We start from the raw sequence: 17,387 nt of genomic DNA, 5'->3' as shown, positions 1-17,387 counted from the left end.
ACTACCTCTGCAAAACGTCTTTGGAAGTAACAATAAACAGCTCAAAATGAAATTAAAATTTCGAGTAGAGAACGTTAAGTAACCCCATCCTAATTACGGAAGATGACTGTTGGTCTAGTACTAATGACATCTGACATTAGTAAAGCACAGCCAAGGGTCAGAAACAGTTCTAAGACACAAGGGCATAAATGAAGAACACAAACAGTGTGGCGCTTCTGGAGGACTGTGGACTCGACAAGACCCAGCAGGGACCAAAGCGTCAGCATACTGCATGTGCCTAAGCATCTGTTAGCACTGTCCTTGGTCCAAATGTCACTAGTCTCCGGGGGTGATGAACTCTATGGGTCACCCAGGCCATGCTGGTGGCCTCTCCACCCCTCCTCCCCTCCCAGCAGCTCCCAGAGAGTCCCCAGTCAAGAGGGGGTGGGGGCTTCCCTGGTGGCGCAGTGGTTGGGAGTCCGCCTGCCGATGCAGGGGACGTGGGTTCGTGCCCCGGTCCAGGAGGAGTGGCTGGGCCCGTGAACCATGGCTGCTGAGCCTGCGCGTCCGGAGCCTGTGCTCCGCAATGGGAGAGGCCGCAACAGTGAGAGGCCCAGGTACCGCAAAAAAAAAGAAAACATAAATATAGGAATAAAAAAAACTTGAACATCTTCATGACACAGGAAATCCAAATGGTCAATAAACCAAATGATCAACAAAAAATCAAAATGTACTTATTACTAATTAGAGTATTTAACATCACAAGGACATATTATACTCATCAGAATGGCAAAAATTTTTAAGTGACAGCATCAAGTGTCGATAAGGTAAAGGAAAGGGAGCTCGTACACTGCTGATGGGAGTAAAAACTGGTACGATCAATTCCAAAAAGAGTGTGGCATCACCTAGAATAAAGCTGAAGATACGCAAGACACAGATTCCAGTCCTTAAGACACCTCATGCTCACGTGCCAGGATACGTGCATGGACGAAAAAGTTCACAGCAGCATTAACTGTGATAGCCCCAAAGTGGAAATGAGCCACATGTCCGCCAACTGAATGAATGAATAAACGTTGTATCTTCTTGCAATGGAATACTATACGGTAAACTACATGCAACGGTTGGCTTGAATCTCACAATCATGCTTTTGAGTGACAAATGACAAAACAATGCAAGCCATGATTCCATTTATATGAATTTCAAAGACAGCCAACCCAAAGCACACTGTGTAGGCCGCATGCACAGGAGCTAACCAGAGGAGGGCAGGGATGCCTGATAAGGAGCTCGGATGGGGAGGGGCTCAGAGAAGTCTGGCAGTGTTTTTCGCCTTGACCTGGGTGTTGGTTACACATGTCTGCTTTACAATTATTTGCAAACAACACACATAGGCTCTTCCCACTTTTCGGTACGCACACTGTATTTCAAGATAAGTACAATTTAAAAAAATGAGGATGACTGAACTTGAAGTTTGGGTTGATTTGCCAAATGGCAATTCACATGTTCCCTCAACTAGACAGTCCTAAGAAATACTGCCCCGTAACGCCCCAAAGCTCCTCTGAATTCTGCAGCTTCCACTGTCTCAGTGATTCACAAGTGTTGCCCAGGATGTGCAGCCCACTCGCAGCCCGGGTGCCTGACGGATTGTGCATGAGAAACTTTCGTTGTCATTTTCTTCTTGAAAACCTATTAGGATTCCCTGGTGCTTCCTAATTACACCCAGAGGAAACATGTGAACAAGAGCTGTGCTAGTTTCTGAAGGTGCTTTAGGAAAGAAAGACAGCAGAGTAGCTTTGATTCTGACATATTTTGGTTTCTCTCAAAAACTGGGAAAATGTTTTGACTTCTGAGAGGATTTTCCTATCCTTAACCAGAAAGTGCAGATCTCTCTCTGCATTTGACACTGTCTTCATTCTGTGAGCTTCCGTGAGAATGTTAAAATTAGGCCCTTAACTAAGAATGCAGACACGACTCTCTTGTAAGCGCTGGCTCATCACAGTCACGTGAAGGCTCTCCAGCACAGGGCTGGGCCTGTACTGGAAACTGCGATCCACCTCTTAGCTTTGCTCTTGCCGGGCTTCTGTCCAGCAGCGAGGCTTCTGCACAGCACGGGGCCTGCTTTCCGCTGCACTCAGTTAACCCTGAAGAAGAGGTCTGCCCGTTGCCCACACGGCCTTTCCTGGCAGCTCAGAGGCCAGCTGCCGGCGTGGGGAGGGGGCCGGCCAGGGCTCACAGGCCACACGGCCATGCCCCACTCTGGCGGCCCCAGGGGCAAAGGCACCGTGTCTCTACCTCAGAGGAGACGTCCAGACCTGAGGACGGTAAGAATGGAAAAGGCGAGTTATGTCTGAAAGTTAGCTTTACTTTTGTATGTTCTGAGTTTGCGACCGTTATCCAAATGAAGTGGGGGTGATGTGGATCCCCAGAGCCATGAGGACACGAAAGGCCAGAGCACCCGGAGGCCTCCCTGCCCCTGTCACCCCCATGAGGCCGTCAGCTCCAGGCAGAAAGCAGGCCCCGCCTTCCCTTCGAGCTGCTCAGATCCACGAACAAACGTGGGAAAGCTGCCACCAGGGCTGGCACTGGGACACAGCCAGCCCGGCTGCGCTCCCCCGTCACAGCCCACGAGCAGGGCTGCCAGCCTCCTGCCCCGGCGGCTCCAGGGCCCGGCCCTCGGCACCCTTGTCTGTATCCAATGAGGGCCAACCTCATCTCTTCACGGGCTCACTCGCCCAGTAAGGGCTTTTTTTTTAATCTTCCGGTTCTAGACGAATAAGTGGTACAGAGAATCCAACACTTCCTGCTAAGAATGATGATCACAAAACGGACAGCCAGCCAGTTGCTATTTAACGGTGGCGTGACAGGGCTGTGGCACACCGATGTCTGGACCAGGCCCTTCTCTGTCACTGCTACATTTGACTAAGGTCATTTCAGGCAAAAATACTGACATTAGTCAGGGTACCTAGAACATGTTTCTCTGCGCCAAACTCCAGCAACCCGACCTCGCAAGTGTCTTGCAAAATATGGATTCTGTGTGGCAGTGCTATGTAAGTACAGTGATTTAAAAACACATGCAAAGTCACTGCTCATTTTAATAAAGAACGCAAACATAAAAAGAAAAACTGGGAATTAATTAACTTTGTCAGAAAATATACACATCTAAATAACAACGGCAACACTTCTAAAGCACAAACCACGTTCCGGGAAGTGCTCTGGGCACGCTGTGTGCAGGCAGTCATCCTTCTGTTCTGAATTCAGTGGCTCTTCTGAAGGCAGATCTTCACCCTCGGGGACCGCCCTGAGTATGACAGCCCGAGGAGTCTACCTCAACTACAACAGGCCCAAGTGAGACAGCCTGGTAATGCCATTTGGGGAAAGAGGTGAGGTATGATTACCAAGCACTGAAACTTTGGATGTCCTTGTGCTGGTAAACTGTGTCCTGAATGTACTTTCAAAAGGCATCCGGCACATTCTTTGCAGAGACAGGCTCCCTGGAATCTGAGTTCAGCCCCACGAGAGGCAGTGTCTGAGGGAAACTGTCATGCAGATGAATTTTAGGCTGATATTTCAAACTTACTACTTTATGGTCTAATCTATACGTCAGATATACAACTTCTGAAATACAGAGTCAAGACTTAACAAAAGTTCTTTTAAACTATACTTTATACTATAGAGAGACTGGGGAGGTGTGCAGAACGATTATGATGCAAACAGTGTTAGAGAAAAGAATTTTGAAAAACAAGTACTTGGTGCACCCAGACAATGGAATATTCTTCAGCACTAAAGAAAGAAATGAGCTAGCAAGCCATGACAAGACATGAGGAGGCTTACGTGCACTTTACCAAGTGAAAGAAGCCGATCTGAAGGCTACGTGCTGTATGATTCCAACTCTGTGACAGTCTGGAAAAGGCAGAAGTATGGAGACAGGAGAAGATCAGTGGTTGCCGGGGTCAGGGGAGGGGCAATGCAGAGGTGGAGCGCAGAGGAGTTTTAGGACAGTGAAAATACTCTGTGTGATACTACAATGATGGATACGTGTCATTACGTATTTGTCCAAACCCACAGAATGTACAACATCAAAAGTGGACCCTTAAACTATGGACTCTGGGTAATAATTATGTGTCAACATAGGTTCAACTTCTGTTAAAAAAACAGAAGTGCCCCTCTGCTGGGGGTTACTGATGAGGGAGGCTCTGCACGTGTGAGGGCTGTGGGAAAATGGGAAGTCCCCGTACTGTCCTCCCAACTTTGTTGTAAGCCTAAAACTGCTCTTAAAAAATAAAGTCGTCAAAAGTTTTTAAAAGAAAACCAGAAGTAATATAACAATAAACAGATGTTTCATATAGTTTCTTTTAGTTTCAAAATTCAAAATACTTAGGCTAGCAAACTCACAACTGCCACGGAAGACTATTAACGCGAAATCATTTAAGCGAGTTATTTCTAACGTGGTTTCCCAGCGACGTTCTTTCCCTAAAGTTTCGCTCATCAGACAGCATTTGTCAAATCAATCAGCCACAGGAGCGGATCCTTAAGAACAAAAATTAATGGCAACAAATGTTCGCGAAAGCTTTGTTTCTGGTTTGAAATTAATTTTATATGGCGGCACTTAAAACACTGATAGTAACGGCTGAGAAGTAAAATTAAGAAAACACGGTGTCACCTCAAAGCCAGGTGGCTGAAGTGGCAGCCAGGGAGTCGAAGGGAGCAGCTTCCGAGGACCCTGTCTCACTACTTCCGGTGTGAGGGCGCCTTGCCCCGTCCCCACCCAGGCTGAGTGGGAGCAAGGGTGACACAGTTCACGCCAGGCACCTCACCTTGGAAAAGGACAGACTCCCATTTTCTACCTTACGTGACAATAAACCTCAAGCAATTGTGCTTTTCATGCAAGTAAACAGGACAGAGCAGGACCGGACGCGTTCTGACGTCCGAGAGGCAGGGGGACAGCTGAGCGAGGCAGGCTTGGCAAGACCGACCCGGAGCCCAGGCGAGTGCGCAGGCCTGAGGTCAGCGGGCAGGTGCGCACACCACGCACTCTGGCCTCTCCGTGTGCGCAGGAGACGCGCACGGCTCGGCAGCCTTCACATGCAAACGTTTCAGTGTGCTGACAACAGTCTTCATTTCTAGCCGCTGTGATCTTAGGGATGTAAGAAAACGAGCAGCACACAACTAAGAGCTAAGTAGACACCATCTGAAGGAGTACAGCCTGAAGTATTTTAGTCTCATTTTAAAAGAGCTGGGACTATTTGCCAAAACGCCTGAACAAGGAAACAGAGTCCACTTTTGTGAGAGCCTCATGCAAGATATGACATCCCACTCCTCCAACTTTCGGCTTCGAGCCCTGGGGAACCAGTTGCTAGGATACCGTAGAAGCTACATAAAACAGGTCTTCTTCCCTCTTTCATTCTGAACACGTTTGTTTATTTATTTATATAGTCAAATCCATCAGGTTTGTGCTCTTTGACTCTTTTTAAAAAAATTTTTGGCTGTGTTGGGTCTTCGTTGCTGTGCGCTGGCTTTCTCTAGTTGTGGCGAGCAGGGGCTCCTCTTTGTTGTGGTGCGCGGGCTTCTCATTGCGGCGGCGTCTCTTGTTGCAGAGCACGGGGTCCAGGCGCTCAGGCTTTAGTAGTTGTGGCGCACGGGCTCTAGAGCTCAGGCTCAGTAGTTGTAGTGCACGGGCTTAGTTGCTCCATGGCATGTGGGATCTTCCCGGACCAGGGCTCGAACCCGTGTCCCCTGCATTGGCAGGCGGATTCTTAACCACTGCGCCACCAGGGAAGCCCCTGAACGGGTCAATTTAGATGACGCCTTGGCCTGCATCTGTGTGAGCGTGTGTGGGGTGCAGGGTGGCAGCGTGTTACGCTCTCCTCAGCCTGGGAGTGGCACCTGAGCATCGCCCACCCATAGCCCCTCACTGACTTGCTTCACACAGGGTCCCAGGGAGGCCTCCGCTAACCTGCGAAGTCGTGTGCGCACTTGTTTGCTTTGGACAGGGAGAAAGATATGGTTTGCACATCTTCAATCACACTAGGTGAGGGGTAAGAGAATCAATGAGAGGCTTTAAAAAACCAAATTAAATCACTGGGAAGGGAAACCCAAAGTTTACCTTTTGAAAGCCAAACAGCATTAAGAGGTTTTCTAGTTTTAATTAATGTCAGCTCAACAACTGAACAAGTGATCACTGAAGGTTCACCAGCTGTTTAATGCTGGGGACACAGAAGTCAATAGAAGACAGTCCTTCCCCTCCGGAGGAGGAAAGACTGATTTCAGCAGAAAGATTTCTGCTTTGAACATTAGGATGGGCACAGTAAGATATTAAAAGCAGAAACGTATCATTTTGTGCATACCGCATAAGTACGTCTCCGGCGTGGAAACTCACTGACGCCGTTTATAAACAACATCGAGCTTAGCCAGCTGTGCCATTCTGAGATGTTCAAGGCATCTCCCTGGACGCCTCCCGCTGGTGGCTGCTTGGTAGGCAGTCGCAAGCCGGACTCCTCATGAACAAACAGTATAGAATGGAACGCGTCTCCATGTTTATACTATAATTCCTGCACTCCCCAAGATGCGGCACTGTAGTCCAGAGTTTCCAAAATGCACAGGAGAACAGTAAAGATTCATTCCGTGGTACCCTGCAAGAGAGACACCTGCTTAACACAGGTCCTACATATATGTATTATTTAGGAGCCTTCCCTCATATAATAGCTATTTAAGATACTGCAGAAAAAAAATGCTTTGGGACACACTGTGGTAACACACAGCGTCCAATGTGGGGTGTGCAATATGATACAGATCCCGCCTAGGATAGACTTTTTTAGAGGGAAAGAGTTACGTATCCAGGTGTTTCCATGTGCTATGTTCACAGAGTGGCAGGGGTAACACAACGGATCCGCAGAAGATCAAGACGAGGGACTCAGGCTCAGTTCAGGGGGACTGTGGGAAAATTCCAGGAGAAGACATACATGCTCAAGCCTTAGAAGAGGAAGGAGTTGGCCGTGGCAGAGGTACCTGTTTTCCAAGGCGGCTACCACCTCAGGGCTTAGGTATCTACCTCGATTATTACCTGAGGCCAAAGCAGAGGAGTGGGTACCACGTGCTAGACGCAACAGGACTGATTAACTCAAGACTGCATCCAACCCATCTGAATGCCCACGTGTCCCCCAAGAAAGGGAGACTGGAAGAAACACTGTGAGGGAGTGAAGGAAGCACCCGCAAGGACGTCTAGACACTTGAACTAGACGATCCTGGGCTCGCACCTTGGTCCTGCCACTCACGAGCTGGGAGAGCCCGGACCAGCTGCAGTCAGGGAACCAACTCTCTGAGCTTTACTTCTCTCATCTGTAAAATAATAGTTCCCAACAAAGAGGCTTTTGTTAAAAAAAAAAAAATTGTGCGAGATAATGTATGTAAAGGGTATAGCATAGGGCTTGGCACCTAGAAATAACTCAATGATTTTAAGAATTTTAATGTGAGGAGCAACAGAACGCACACGTCCTAAGTGTATATCCTGATGGGTTTTCTCACACATACACATCACATGACCCCACCCAGATCAAGATGCAGAATGTGCCCAGCACCCTGGAGGGCCTCCAAGTACCCCTTCCCTATCAACAGCCGCCCTCCTACCCCTCAAGGTAACCACCATTCTGACTGCAGTCGCCACAGATTAATTCTGCCCGTTCTTAAACTTCGCGTAAATGGAATCCTACAGTGTATACTCTTTTTGAATCTGGCTTCTTTAGCTGAAAACTACGTTAGTGAAGTTAATCCATTTGTCCCACAGAGCAGTTCATTCTTTACTGCTGTGTATTGTTCCACGGAATGAACATTCCACAACTTCTGTTCTACTGATGACTACTTCGGATGTTTCCACTTCGGGGCTATTATAAATAATGTGACTAGGAAGGCTCCTGCACACGTCTTCTGATAGATACGTGTATGCATTTCTCCTGGGGGTACAGCTAGGGGCGCAACTGCTGGCTCACAGGGCTGGTGGACGCCTAGTGTTAGCAGACACCGACAGTTTTCCAAGGGCATTTTTCCAGTTGCCGTCTCCACCATCAGTTTACTAAGGTTCAGGTTGCTGCACATCCTTGCCGTCACTGGGTGCTGTCAGTCCTCTTCTGAGCCATTCTGGTGGGCTCCTTACTGTGGGTTCAATTTGCACTTCCCTGATGAATGATGATGTTGAGCTCTTTTCATACATTTACTGGCCATCTACCTGGATTTCCTCTTTTGTGAAATGCCATGGGTCTTTTGTCCATTCTTAAAAACTGAATTACCTTTTCTTTGTTGTTTTGCAGGAGTCCTTTATTTATTATGGGTATGAGTCCTTCGTCAGATATATACAATGCAAAAACCTTTTCAAAGTCTTTCTCTTATAGTTAGCGCTTTTCGGTTATAATTTTGATGCCTTGTTTATGAAATCTTTGCCTCTTCTAAGACAATAACCGTATTCTCTTATGATTCCTTCTAGAAGCTCTTGTGTTTTCCCTTTCACATTAAGGTCTATGATTCATCTTGAATTAATGTTCATGAATGGGAAGAGGTAGGGGTGGTAGGCTTTTTCCCCCCTACGGATATTAAATCGGTCTAGCACCATTTATGGAAAAAGACCAAAAAAAAAAAACCCAAAAAACCCCCCAAAAGACCATCCTTTTCTGCTCAGCTACAGGGGCGCCTTTGTTGTGCATGTGTTACTCTGTTTGAGGACTCTCTCTTCTGTCCTGTGATATTATTATCATTATTATTTCAGTTCTACCACTGACCCAGTGCAATCACAGATGAAAATATACCTTTCTCCTAGCATTAACAGCTGTAACAGGATATTTGTACAAGAACATCTACTTGTTGAGAAACTATAGGCTGAGCACTTTGCAAACATGATGACATTTCACATTCACCATAACCCTGCGGGGATAGGTCCCATTTTAGATAAATAAGCTAAAACTCACAACAGAGGTTTAAGTGAAGTGTTTAGAGGTTAAGAAGGGGCAGAATCTGCATCTGTCTAGCCCCAGAACTGATGGTCTTGCCACTATGCCATACTTCCCGAACACGAGATCACTGGGGAAATGCTGTTTGGTTATTATTCCTATAAACGGTTACATTTCTGTACACAAGTAAAACTTACAAATGAGGGCTTTCAATAAAAAAAGAAAGAAGGAAACAGAAAGGAAGGAAGAAAAAGAAAGAACAGAAAAAAACCCCAACCCTGTTTAGACTCTCATCCTATCCCTGTCCCCTCCCCCTCCAATAAAAACAATATAAAAAAAAAAACCACATCAAGGACAACTGATCAAAACATAGATCAAAAGAGAATCAAGGGAAAACATTTCAAATAAAGCTCAGCTGTTTCTATTTGGAAACAACAACAATAAAAAATCCCACTTGCCACAATAAATGACAAATAAGAAATGGACCCTGTGGTAGCGGAGCTGGAATTTTCCGATGGCATCTGCTACTGTGTCATTACTGCGGGTCTCCGCAAGGGAGCCGGCGAGTGAACAGCTGGTCTTGTGTCCCTGACGCAGCAGCCGTCGCGGAGCGCTGTCCTTTGGGGTTAAGCACCCCTTTGAGATGTTGTCTTTTCCCTGGAACTAGAAACCCCAGTCGGTCTCTAGAAGCCACCTCCAAGAGATGGGACAGTAAGCCTCCTAGCCCTGTTCTCAGCCTGGGAGAGCTTTCAGCCACCTTGAAATTCCTAATCCCCAAGTAAAGAGGAAGTCTTTCATAGGGTCCAAACCACAGACTGCCCACGGGGAACAAGGACTACTACCCTAAGGTAACACAAGCCCTCATCCCCACCCACCCCGTGGAGGACGCGTGAGTACACGGACGCAGCCAGTCCATGTGGGGTGATCAGAGAACGGAGGTATTTTCGTTAACTGACGTTTACTATCTCTGCACTGATTCCTAGCCTAGGCATATCCGAAATATCTGTTGCTTTTTAACACAAAATACTGAAATTAAAGTTCAATGAAAGCTTGACTGGTGTGAGTTATTAGAAGGGGTTAAACCAAACCAAGCTGAAATAGTATCACTGCCAAACCACGCTTATTCAATTCACAAGAGAATCATCAAACCCGTGGGAGAAATTTCTCCTGTGCTTTGAACCACCCCTCACCCACCAAACACACACACACACACACACACACACACACCCCTTCCTCAAGCTGCTGCTTTTTCATGCATTTGTTCACTGTTTTACTCTGTCACCTACCCATCTAAGAAATATTTATTGGACATTTACTATGCACCTGACAGCAACATATTATACTTAGGTGAAAAACAGAAAAAAATGGCCCCTACCACATGGGCCTTGGTCTCGAGGGTAATTAAGACATAAATGCACAAATATTCATCCAATTACAGACTGTGATAAGCTGAAGGAACAGAGCAGGTTCTAGCAGGGGTCAACCGGCAAGGCTTCCCTGAGGAAGAGATGAGGAAGGTGGACATGGAGACGAGGAGGACTGAGCCAGGGGAGAGAGTCCAGGCTGAGAGATGAGCGTAACGACTGCCTTGAGGTGAGAAATTAGATAGATCTGAGACACAAAAAACGAAGAGTCTCTGGGGAATGCTAAAAAAGGGAGACCGGGAGGAGCTTCAAGATGGCGGAAGAGTGAGACGCGGAGATCACCTTCCTCCCCACAGATACACCAGAAATACATCTACACGTGGAACAACTCCTACAGAACACCTACTGAGCGCTGGCAGAAGACTTCAGACTTCCCAAAAGGCAAGAAAGTCCCCACGTACCTGGGTAGGGCAAAAGAAAAAATAAAAAAGGAAGAGCGGTCTGGAGGTCAATGAAAAGGCAGGTAGGCAAGACCACACAGGACCTCTCAGGACGTGCTGGAGCCTGTGGATTTATTCTCAGGACAATGGGCAGGCTTGGAGGTTTCGTAAATGGGCATGTTTATGAGGGATGGTGTGGGGCAGGGAGAGTCAAGAGGCAGAGAGGAATGACCCTATTTTGGTTGTAAAAGACTGCACCGAATGGATGGGGATAAATATCAACGCAACACAACAAAACCAGAAACTGAAAGATGACTTAGGAAGCTACTGCTGACATCCAGGCCAGGGGTGAGGAGAGTATGGACTGGATGGTAGCAATGGAGATGAAGGGAAATGGGTGGATTTGGGACGTATTCTGGAGGGAGAATCAACAAGACTTGGTGACACTTTAGTGGCCGGAGAGTACAAAACAGCATCATGAGTGACTCCCAGGTTTCTGACCTGAGCGCCTAGATGGATGGAGATATTCCCACATTTATTGAAAAAGACAGGGGAGAATTTTGCAGAGATATTAATAGCTTAACTTTGGACATCCTAGGTTTGGGGTGTCAGTAAGATATGCAAGCAAAATGTTAAGCAGGGTGTCAGAGACATATGCCTGAGACTCAGAAGAGAGGTCTGTCTAGAGGTTACACCTGGTAGACAAAGGTGAACACATGATGTTTAAAGCCTTCAGAATACCCAGAATACAACTTCATCTCCCATCTCCACGGCTACCAGCCTGGCCCAGGCCACTGTCATCTCCTGCCTGCATGATGCCAACAGCCTCCCTACAGGATTCCCTGTCATTCCACAGGCCCAGAATAGTGTCTGGGACATGAAAGGTGTTCAATAAACATTGAATGAATAAACGAATAAAGGAATAAATGGGTGAGATTCTTTAGGGAGAAAATGTAGAGTGAGAAGAGAGAGCCTGAGCTCTGGAATGTCCAGAACTCCAACGTTTAAAAGTCATGTAGAAGAGGGAGAAACAACAGAGAATAAGGAGGAGGAGCCAGGAAGACGTGAAAAAAAAACAAGAGGAGGCACCATCATGGAAGAAAAAAGTGTTATGTTGAGGAAGTGATGAGATCTGTTGAACTGAGTGTTAATATGATGAGAACTGCAAAGCATCCACTGACTCTGACAATTCAGAGGTGACTGGTGACAACAGGCAAATGATGAAGCTTATGAACACATTCATCTGTCTATATTCTCCTTTGAAATTATTCCCTTTCTCAATAAATGTGGGAATATCTCCATCCATCTAGTTGCTCAGGTCAGAAACCGGGGAGTCACCTGTGATGCTGTTTCTTTTTTATTCTCCCACCTCTGAAGTGTCACCAAGTCTTGTTGATTCTCCTTCTAGATTATGTCCCAAATCCATCCAACAAAAAGGGTAAAGTGGAGACACTCTGGCGTGGAGGACACCAGATGCAGAGGGTGCAGATACCATGCTGGAAGTACTAGACTGAAGTCAAAGTATACATATTGAAACAATGAGATCCTGTAGCTATCACAACAAAATGCTGGAATCAGGCATACATTTTCAAACAAACTCATATGGTTCCTCACCCATGAACCCACTTTAAAGGAAATTCTGAAAGAAGGACTTCAGGCCGAAGGAAAATGATCCCAGGCGGACAGACAAAGCTATAAGAAGGGGTGAAAGGCAGGAAAGCAGTACAAATGTGGATAGATCTAAATGAACACTGACGTTATCGAACTACGATAATAACATCTTACAGAGTTGTAAAAATAGAATAAAAATATATAACAACAACAGCATATAAATTGGGGGGTGTTGAGTGGTCCTGTATTATCTGGGAAGGGGGCAAAGGTCTGAAAAACATTAGATTTTCCTCAGTCTAGGAAGCATGTTGTAATTTCCCAGGGCACTATTAACAGAATAGAAAAAAAGAATTAAAAACTTTTAAACCAGAAAAAGATAAACATTAAACAATATAAAACTATCAATCCAAAAGAAAGAGAGAAAAATAAAATAAAATAGAAAGCAAACCAGAGTAGCTTAAATACAAACACATCAGTAATTACAGAAAATATAAATGGGCTAAATGCAATACCTAAAAGGCAAAGAAACTAGATTAAGAAAAAATCAACTATGCTGTTTACAACAAACACCTCTGACACAGAAAGACTGAAAATAAAAGGACTGTAAAGGTTATACCATGTAAATACCAACCAGAAGTGAGATAAAGTAGCTGTATTAGTAACAGGCAAAAAGCATTTTTAGAGATACAGAGGGTCACTTTACAGTGACAACAGGGATATTTTTCAAGACCTATTATACACCTTAGTCTAATAATGTTGTCTCAAAATATATAAAGAAAAATGTTATATAACTAAAAGGAGAAATTTAGAGAAATCTATAATCGTAGGCTGGTATTTTAAAACATTTCTCTCCACAACCAATAAACCAAAGTAGACAAAAATATCACTAAAAATGTAAAAATTTGACAAACTTGACCTAAAAAAACTGTACTCCACTACTAGAGAATAGATGTGATTTTCAAGCACACACACAACAGTTGCAGAAACTGACCATACACTGGGTCATCAAGCAAGTCTTAATAAATTTCATAGGACAAAGAACATCAATATGTGCTCTTTGATCATAATGAATTTATGTTAGAAATCAATCTCCAAAAGATAATTCTTATTTGTTCAGAATTTAAGAAATGCATTTCTAAATAATCCATGGGTCAAAAAAAACCATAATAGAAATTAGAAAACACTTGAAATGCATGATAACCAAAATAATACATACTAAAATCCATGCAAAGAAGCTATAAAAATACGGAGAGGAATAAAAGCTGAAAAGTAATAATCCTAAATAAATGGACAGATATACCATGTTCATGGGTTAGAAGACTCAGATGTCAATTCTCATTACACTGATTTTAGCCAAAGCAACCTCAGTGAGTAATTCAACATGTGGGGATTTTACACTGTTTTTGTTGGTGGTGATTTCATGTGTGTACATGTGTGTAAGCACATGTGTGCACACAAACACACAAGTGTGAATGTATAGAATGTGACTAGCTGGTTTAAAATTTTTTATGGGCAAATACAGATGACCAAAAATAGCCATAATACTCTTAAAAAAGAAGAAACAAGTTGGAAGGACTCACTCGACATATCAAGATACTTTAGAAAGTGACAGTACTTAACACCATAGTACTGGTACAGGGATAGAACACAGAGATCAATGGAAAATAAAGAGAGTCCAGACCCACACACATATGGACACCTGACTTATGATACAACTGGCACTACAGTAGACAATGTGTTTTCTTTCAATAACTGGGATGGGATAATTGCGTGTCCATATGGAAAAACATAGAAATAGACCCCTAACTCACACCATACAAAAAAATCAACTCCAAGTGAATTAAATATAGACCTAAATATAAAAGGTATCAATGCTCTGTGGTGACCTAAATGGGAAAGAAATCCAAAAAAGAGGGGATATATGTATACGCTGATTCACTTTGCTGTACAGTAGAAACTAACACGACATTGTAAAGCAACTATACTCCAATAAAATTTTTAAAAATAAATAAATATAAAAGATAAAAATATGAAGTATTCAGAAAATAATATAGATTATCATCATGACCTGAGGGTATGAAAATATTTCTTTAACAAGATACATACCTAAAAAACTAACCATAAAGAAAAAGTGATAAATTTGACTAAAAGTTAAGAACTTCTGTTAATTAAAAAAAAAAAAAAGCTATAAAGGGAATGATCAGATAGTCATAGAACAAGGGAAAGGAAATATTAGCAACACATGTAGCTGATAAAGAACTTCTATCTAGAATATATAAAGATCTATTACAAACTAATTATAAAAAGATAACCCAATGAAAAAAAGGTTTTGATCAAGCACATTTTACACACACACACACACACACACACACACACGCACACACACACACGCAATCCAAATGGTAAATAAACATTTTAGAAGATGCTCAGCCTCACCAGTCATGCAGGCAACAGAGCAAATGGGATCTTAACTATAGCGGGAGCATGAGGGAGGGAGGAGAGGAGGTGGTATACAAGAGCCAAATCCTAGTGTCCTAACAAAGTAAACAGGTAACATCAAGATGTGATATATCAAGAAACAGCAGTGAAGCATATTACTTAGTTACAGAAAAGCAACTACTAGAAGAAAGACCTGAGAGAGTGAATTGCAAAGTGTGGAGGGTGGAGCCAGAGAACTCACTCCCCCATTCTACACCTTCTGGCATTAAAAAAAAAAATACAGATTTATTATTTTGATGAATAAAAAATATAGGAAAGAAAAAAAACATATGAATGGGGGTGGGGGAGTGAGTGAGAGGTAAGGAGGCAAGGTCAGGGAAATTAAATAATTGTTGGGAAAACCTGCCCGAGAGCAGGAGCTGAGAAACAGTGTGGAGGAGGAACATGGGGCGGATTTACTCTGTGATCTGTATTATGGCCCTATTTGCTCTGGCTGCTAGGGAGGCCAGGTTTGAATTTATGGCTCACATCTAAAAATTGAATCCCGAGGCTATAATACTTCTTCATTTCTGACCATTCAACCATCATTCTCCCTTTGCTCTCATATTTTGGTATGTGTCTCATATCTTGTTAAGTGTATTTTGTACGTCTTGAAAATCTAGTAGGTTTATAAACAAAAGTCCAAGGAGTTACTAGATGTACATAACACGAAACATGTAACATTTTGCCTCTTCTTGACAATTTAAAGGAGATTCTGGAAGCGTGCAATGCTTCATTAATTATCATTAAAAAAACATTTATCTATGTAGATTGTCCATCTATATTTTTTCAATTTATAATTCTGAGTAATTTCTCCACTACGTGAATATGTTACTGTGCTTTCTCTGTACGTGTTCTGTTCCCTCCCAGGGACTTACAAGGAGGCAGTTTAGGAAAGCAGCTAAGAATCAGGTACACACCAAGTTTAAATTCTGGGTCTGACCTTCAGGACAAGTCACTAAGGCTCTCTCAGTTTATCTTCTCACTTACAAATAGGGCGGATAAGGATAACAGTGTCTGCTTCACAGTGTTGTCAGTAACTGCTTCACAGTGTTGTAATGTATGTAAATCCACAGTAAGGACTCGATAAACGTTGCCTGAAAGAAGTGAATGAATGAATGAATATCCGGCAAGGAGGATGCCAACATAAAAGACTCTGTAAGCATGAGCCACATGCAGCGTATCTGCAGAACTATGATGTGCTGTGTGCAACAGCCTTTTAATTTTTTGGTCTTTGCTAAAGGCCAAAGATTAGCAATAAAAACCTTTTCTCACTAGAAGGTCAATTCAGGGAATATAAAAGTAAAACTGGGTGAATTTCTTTGTTCGCAATAAATCATCTTTTTCATCAGGAAATGCAACACCTGCAGTTACACCTGAATGTTCTTTTACTGCTTTCCTGTGACAGAAAGCTTTCTTCTTTTTCCTTTCCTTTTTTGGGGCTAAAATATTTCAAAACTCTCTAATGAGCACAGCCTGTGGTGCCTGATCACAATGCAATGCAGTGAACCGACTCTGTTTTACCTTGAACAAAAAAGTCTTCTGAGGCTGTTTATTTGTCTTTCCCTGACTGAGCTTATAAGCTATCATGCTCTTTAAAATAGGAGATTTTCTTCTATTGCTAATCAGACAAATGACAGTATCTTTAGCACAAATAATAAGCATTTCTCAATCTACTTACTTTGAAACACATGATTTTCATCAGCTCCTTTTCTCTTCTTGACAGAAACCACAGTGAGCATTTTAAAAATAGAATTCCCCTCCTCCTCGGTCTCCCACAGGGTTACAGTCTCAAAGTCCTTGCGATGGCCTTATTCACCCCTGCCCCCCACCTGCAACAGGCACAAGGCCACACAGTAGCCAGGGCAAGGGACTGGGCTGAGTTGGATTCTCACCAGGGAAGGTCTTGAAGTTAATCAGATTATCTCTCAAACTTAGCAGGCTGTACCCAGTCCCTGGCTCATCACTGTACTAGATCAGTTTCTGACAGGGCAAGACCTTGGCTGGTGGAGTGGGGGGGAAGAAGCAAGTTCCCTGCAGAACACCTTCCAGAAGGGTGGTCAAGCCAGGTAAGGGCAAGAGCCAGAGCCCCCAGCATCACTAACAGAGGGTCGCAAGACCGTACCCAACCAAAACCAGAATCCGGAGCCCCTGAAACGTTTCTCCCCATTCCTGAGGTCTCAGAGGCCTCCAAACTAGTGTTAAAATGTTTCTTCCAGAGGACTGGATACCTCGAATCTCCACAGAAAAAAATGTAAGCTTCTTCACATTTACTCCAGGGACACACAGTGTTTGGAAAGGTGACATCAGTGACATGCAGCCAACACAGGGGCCACGCATGAGCTTCTGCCTCAGAGGCTTAAGGCACTCTGTAGTAGAAGGCTGGCTTAGAATGTCCTAGTCACCTCGAAAACTTGAGCCCACTACGCTGCACAGACCGCAGGAGTGACACTCCAGCCCCGAACCTTGAGAAAGTGGCTTAGTTCTTAGGAACGAGCCACCAAGAAAGCCAGCCAGCTGCCTCCTGAATGAATACCAGGCAAGGGCCTTGTTCCGCTAAGGCCCCCGAGGGTGAACTAACGCTT

The 17,387-nt window shown here is 44.1% G+C and overlaps 1 protein-coding gene and 1 long non-coding RNA gene across 2 annotated transcripts in view; both read right to left on the bottom strand.

The window, feature by feature from the left end:
* ATXN10 (ataxin 10) overlaps positions 1-17,387 on the bottom strand; it is a 152,956-nt gene that overhangs the window by 11,453 nt on the left and 124,116 nt on the right. The window lies entirely within an intron of this gene.
* On the bottom strand, positions 6,047-17,385 carry LOC138414209 (uncharacterized). Its single transcript, XR_011246663.1, has 3 exons — positions 16,484-17,385; positions 15,793-15,899; positions 6,047-6,605 (listed from the first exon to the last, which is right to left on the bottom strand). It is a non-coding gene; the product is annotated as an uncharacterized lncRNA (long non-coding RNA).

Source organism: Delphinus delphis, chromosome 11, assembly GCF_949987515.2.
Source record: "Delphinus delphis chromosome 11, mDelDel1.2, whole genome shotgun sequence".
NCBI lineage: Eukaryota > Metazoa > Chordata > Mammalia > Artiodactyla > Delphinidae > Delphinus > Delphinus delphis.
The sequence above is the reverse complement of the archived record's forward strand: the minus strand, read 5'-3'. Positions and strand labels throughout refer to the sequence as shown.